General features: G+C 37.9%; 1 non-coding gene across 1 annotated transcript; it reads right to left on the reverse strand.

The window, feature by feature from the left end:
- Positions 1-3,918: 3,918 nt before the first annotated feature.
- Positions 3,919-4,022, reverse strand: LOC133828279 (small nucleolar RNA R71). The gene has a single exon (XR_009890907.1). It is a non-coding gene; the product is annotated as a small nucleolar RNA R71 (small nucleolar RNA).
- Between the last annotated feature and the right edge of the window lie 2,327 nt (positions 4,023-6,349).

The raw sequence follows: 6,349 nt of genomic DNA on the forward strand, positions 1-6,349 counted from the left end.
TATTACCAAAGGCTCTGATACCAGTAGTTGGAAAAAGCTTATACAGGATCTTTATTTATTTTCATGTATATCTAATATTAAACAAATTAATACGAGATAGCCTAAAAACATGTTTCTAAAATTGAATTCAAAGAGAAATAAAAATAGAATACTTACAGTATACGCAGTGGAATTAAGAGTCCTTCCTTCAGTTTCTCTAACTCTTGTATCCTTTCTGTGGCAGAGTATTATCAAGAAACTGAACCGATCTTCTATTTTCTTCACAATCTTCCAATGTATCCTTAGAACCACCTAGACTAGTGTGGGAAATTCTCAACACATGAGATATATATAGAGAGAAGAAGAGAAAATAGCAAAGTGGCTTAGAAAAGGACTTGTGTTTAGAGAGAATCTAAAACTATCAGAAAATCTGACGTGTGACTTATCTGTCGTCTCTGAAATCTTCTCTCTAAGCACTCTTTTTATAGAATCAATTAGGCCATTTAATTTAATTAAAAAATCAATAAAATAACAGCCATTTTGAAGCCCTAGGTCGAAATTATCATGGGCTATAGGCCCGTGAAATTTCCCATTTGATTATAAGCCCATTGGACTTAAAATCAAGGCCTGTATTATTTTCTATTGATTTAATTAATTATATCATTATTTAAATCCTTTATCAAATTAATTATTTATAATTTGAACCTTGATTTAAATTTATTTATTAATTTAGATACCAATTTATCTTAATTAATAAATCTGCCATAATTTCACTTTTCTTCTCAAAATTACACAACTCTGTGAAACTATCCAAAATTGATCTGGTCAACTTTGATAATTCTAATTGATAATTAAATCAATTAATTGAGACTATCTAGATGATTTTATCCAAGGTACAATGGGGACCATGGGCCTATGAAATCAAGCTCCAATAAGTTATCATAAATCTAACAAATAAATTTACTAACTTATTAATTCCTCGTGACTCCACTATAGACTTGGAATTGCACTCTTGAATTCATAGAACGCTCTACAACAAATATAGATATGCTATTAATTATCCATTGTTACAACCATAATTTTCACTCAATCCTCTATAGACGGTCTACAATGAGATAGGACTAAAATACCGTTTTACCCCTCATTGTATTTTATCCTTAAAACATTTAGTTCCTTGTAAATGATATTTCAGTAAACTAATTTAATTACTGAAATGAGATCTCTATCATTTAACACCTTGAACCAAACTAAAAGGAAACCATCGTTTCACTTCTTCATTAGAAGCTATAGATGTTCATATCTATGATTAACACTCCCACTCAATTATACTACCGAATTCCCAAGATGTAAGTATGGGCTAGTCCGTAGGGTAAGCTGGTAACGAACAAGTCAAAGAACTCAAATAATACAATCAGTTAGAATATTGACCACTCAGAATTGAGATTGAATTGACCTATGGTGAACTATATGATATGACTAGAATAGATAATAACGGTATGTTTACTTATCTTATCAACTGTCAATATCGGTCCTGTTCGATGTAACAAATACATCCGATCTTATCTACTTTGCTAATGTTCTGGAAAGAACATAACACTGTAATGTGTAAGTAGATCATATCGGAGATTGGCAAGTCAGTGTAAATCCAGTGCACTGACTAATCTTAGGACTAACTTATTTTGAACATATAATCATATTTATATTCCACTGTGATTACGTCACTATAAATAAGATTAGCTATATGCTCGAGATTTAATAGAAGTTTATATTAAACAAATAATCATGGAAATAAAACATGTGAGCAAAGTGATTGACCAAGTCAAAAAATGATTTCTATTCTTTTATTGATAATAAAATGAGATTACAAAGAATTTGGGTTTTAATTAGGGCATAAAACCCCAACAGACCCATCCTCCAAACTTAAAGTTGGCCTTCTTCTGGATGGACGTCCTTGCCCCTTCAAAATTCTACTCGTTCCAACGAATTCGTAAGTTCACATACTGATTCCTTTCTTGCTTGATTAATGACTAAGCTCGAAATAATAACACGTATCCATTTCTTTAGCCAACTATCACCATCCCACACCCTCAGAGTCAATGGTGGAGCAAAAGAAGGCTCTAATCCAACTGCCGTATGGTTGACGCTCCCTGTCTTATCCTCTTCACGAAGAAAAAATTCGAGCCTGCGGGCTCTTGGAGTGAGATCAGTCGACCAACGATGTTGCTTATTGCAAGTACCTGAAGTGGGAGCATGTGCCTCTTCCCACTGAAAAGCTTTCTCAGAGACAGTGGTCATCGAGCTCACGGGCCCACTCCCTAGTGGCTCGTCGTCCTGATCGCCCGTGCTCAGGACATGAAGCCCAAGATGAGGCTTCGAGCTCAAGTGGTGGAGGTAAAATTATACTTAGCTCGGCTATGTGGTCCCCATCTATACTTAAGCATAAGTCCGATATCTTGATCTTATTCCCGGATCCTAAGGCTAACTTTCATGTTTGGTCCTCGGTAGATTATAGGGTACATAGGTTTGATAGTTGGTTAGGCCAGTTCCAAACTATGTATAGTTTAAACGAAGTCTGGGATGGGATCGTCATTCAGTATGATACCAACCATTATAGAGACCTTTTGAGGCTGTCACCTACGTATAGGGAAGGGACTCCCCCAGCCTCCTCTGAAGATAGAGGGATTACTTGGTCACAGAGCAAAAGCTCGGGGGATAGTTCCAATTAGGTTTCTTTTAACTTTAGCCTTGTTTCTTTTTGTAGTTTAGGCTCGATCACTAATGGGTAAATTATGTATCTGCAAGCGACATGGAGTATGATCTTGATAATGTGCTCAGCCATCATTATGGAGCTAAGCAAAGCAAACGCCCGAGGGCCTCACAGAGATCGAGGCGCCCCTCCAAGATTCTGAAGACATCCGAGGGTTCACCCCCTGCCTCGAGCGCCCATGGCCCAGGCCTACCTGCTGATCCAAACCCCGATGTCAGGGTATCCACTGAGGTCTTACTTCCTCCGCCTCCCCCTGAAGCTCAAATCTCCCAACAAACTACTCTGGCCCCGTAGAAGCAGGTTCCCTCATGGGAACGATTTTTTTTGGTCTCGACTCATGTCCCCGAGTACGTGATCGACAATGCTGCGGGGAAACACATAGTCAACTTGGTGATAACTCTTGAATAAAGGGTTATTTCATGTGCTTTTGAACTTATAATTATGTGATTACGTGCACTTATGTATTTAAAATCAAATAGTAAATTTATCACAACAAGTTTTTGGCGCCGCTGTCAGGGATTGGAATTAGAAATTTTTGTAATATCAATTACTTGCAATTTATTTATTTTTCTTTGTTGAGCTGACTTTGTTTGCTTGCTCTTGTGTTTTCTCAGGTGATTTACTATATGAACGAGCAAGAAGACATTGAACTAGCTCCTATTGACCCTGAGATTGAAAGAACAATTAAAAGAAGACTAAGGGAACAACGGACTCAAAATCTCCTTAATATGGCTGAAGAGTTTGAAGGAGTTGAGGGTGCTAATAATGTCACTAACACAATTGCTATGGCTGATGATAGAGAGAGAGCCATAAGGGAGTATGCTGCCCCCATGTTTAATGAGCTCAATCCAGGCATTGTTAGGCCTGAAATTTAAGCACCCCAATTTGAGTTAAAGCCCGTGATGTTCCAAATGTTGCAAACAGTGGGTCAATTTAGTGGGCTGCCTACTGAGGATCCTCACCTTCATCTTCATTCATTTTTGGAGGTGAGCGATTCTTTCAAGCTACAAGGAGTGACTGACGAGGCCCTAAGGTTGAAATTATTCCCTTTCTCTTTAAGGGATCGAGCTAGAGCTTGGCTCAACACCCTACCTCTCGACTCGGTGACTACATGGAATGAGTTGGCTGAAAAATTCTTGATGAAGTACTTCCCTCCTACCAAAAATGCCAAGTTTCACAATGAAATTATGTCATTTCAGTAGCTGGAAGATGAATCATTTTGTGAAGCTTGGGAGAGATTCAAGGAGTTATTGAGGAAGTGTCCACACCATGGGAACCCGCATTGTATACAAAGGGAAACTTTCTACAATGGGCTCAATTCTTCCACTCGTATGGTGTTAGATGCTTCAGCTAATGGGGCTATTCTCTCTAAGTCCTACAATGAAGCTTATGAGATTTTGGAGAGGATAGCTAGCAAAAATTATCAATGGTCCAATGTTAGAGCCTCAACAAGTCGAAAAGTGGCTGGTATACTTGAAGTTGATGCATTGACAGCTTTGACCGCTCAAGTTTCTTCAATGACTAACCTTCTCAAGAACATGAATTTGGGGGGAATGGTACAATCAGTTGCTATGGGACAAGTTGCCGATGTATCTTGTGTTTATTGTGGAGATGGGCATGCATTTGAGAGTTGTCCTTCGAATCCCGCTTCAGTTTGTTATGTGGGGAATCAAAATGCCAACCGAAATAACCCATATTCAAACTCTTACAATCTGGGGTGGAGGTAACATATCCACCGGGGTTTTCTCAACAACAACCAAGAGCTCAACCACCTCCTCCTTAAGTGTCGTAATCAAGATCGTTGGAGAGTTTAATGAAAGAATATATGGCCAAGAACGATGATGTGATTCAGAGCCAAGCGGCATCCTTGAGGAACTTAGAAATTCAAATGGGGAAACTAGCGAATGAGCTAAGGAATAGACCACAATGCACCTTGCCTAGTGATACCGAAAATCCAAGGAGAGATGGTAAAGAGTAATGCAAGGCGATCACTTTGAGGAATGGTAAAAATCTGGAATTGACTGAGGAGAATTTTAAGAGAAACAGCGAACCCACTTCAATCCAAAGTAGTGTGGACAAAGGAGACTAAACTGTGAATTCAAAAAATTCAAATGCTGATCCTGAAGCAATTGCTGCAGAAATTCCTCAGCAAAATGCAACAGAGAAGCCAATGAGCAAGCCATCTCCACCATTTCCTCAACATTTTCAAAAGCAGCAACAAGATGGTCAATTCCGAAGATTTTTGGATGTTTTGAAGCAACTCCACATCAACATACCGTTGGTGGACACTTTGGAACAAATGCCTAATTATGTGAAGTTCTTGAAGGATATTTTTACAAAGAAGAGGAGGCTTAGTGAATTTGAAATGGTTGCTTTGACTGAAGGTTGTAGTGCTATCTTGAAGAATAAAATTCCTCCAAAGTTGAAGGATCCGAGCAGTTTCACAATTCTAATTTCTATTGGGGGACGAGAAGTTGGTAAATCTCTTTATGATTTGGGAGCTAGTATTAATTTGATGCCCATGTCCATTTTTAAGAAGTTGGGAATTGGAGAAGCAAGGCCAACTACACTCACCTTGCAATTCGCTGACCGTTCTATGGTGCATCTGGAGGGAAAGATTGAAGACGTCCTAGTACAAGTTGACAAGTTCATTTTTCCGGCGGATTTCATTATTCTTGACTATGAGGAAGATAGGGATGCACCGATCATTTTGGGGAGACCATTTCTTGCCACCGGGAGGACATTGATAGATGTTGAAAAATGAGAGCTCACCATTCGAGCTCAAGACGAACAAGTCACATTCAAGGTTTTTAATCCTATACGTTCTCCTAATGAAGTTGAAGCTTGTTTGGCCATAAGTGTTTCTAACTTCAAGTTGATAGAAAAGATGAGTGGAAAGTATAGCAATGGAGTCAAGAAAAAGGTCCCTTTTGAAGAAATTGAGAAAGGTGGAGAGCCATGGATAAGTAAGGAAGAAGAACCATCTCATTCTCCAAAGCTACCGATGAAAAAGAAGAAGAAAAAGAAACATAGTAGAAAGCCTCAATCACAAATGTTGGAAGTTGGGAATAGAGTTTTTTTTTCTCAAACTCTCTAGTGAAATCAAGGTGTGATGGTGGGTTCTTAGTGAGAAAGGTGTTTCACAATGGTGTAGTGGAATTATATGATGAGCATGTGGGAAGAGAATTTAAGGTAACAAGGAAAGAAGCAAAGTTTGGGGGAAGCGAGGTTAAGCAATACCAAACCTCAGTTTCCTTGAAAGATCCTTAGAAAAAAAATGAAGTTTGGGTTGCTATGTCTTTTGGAGGATTCATTTGTAAAGCAACTCAAAGAAAGAAAGTAAAAATGCACTGAAAAAAAAAATGAAAAAAAAATTCAACCAATAAAAGAAAAGAAAAGACAAATATATATAAATATATATATGAGTGCTTTTAATTATTTTTATTGTTAGTTTTAATTTTTAGAATTTTAATTTCATTTTATTGTGATGTTTTGGAGTGATTTTATGTGTATTTTGGTGTTTCAAGTGTTAAGACAGCAATAAACATGGTGTTTTGGAAGTAATTTTGGAGTCTGAAGGTTTTGCGAAAGTTTTGCTTCAGC

The sequence above is a fragment of the Humulus lupulus genome, chromosome 3 (genome assembly GCF_963169125.1).
Source record: "Humulus lupulus chromosome 3, drHumLupu1.1, whole genome shotgun sequence".
Taxonomy (NCBI): Eukaryota; Viridiplantae; Streptophyta; class Magnoliopsida; order Rosales; family Cannabaceae; genus Humulus; species Humulus lupulus.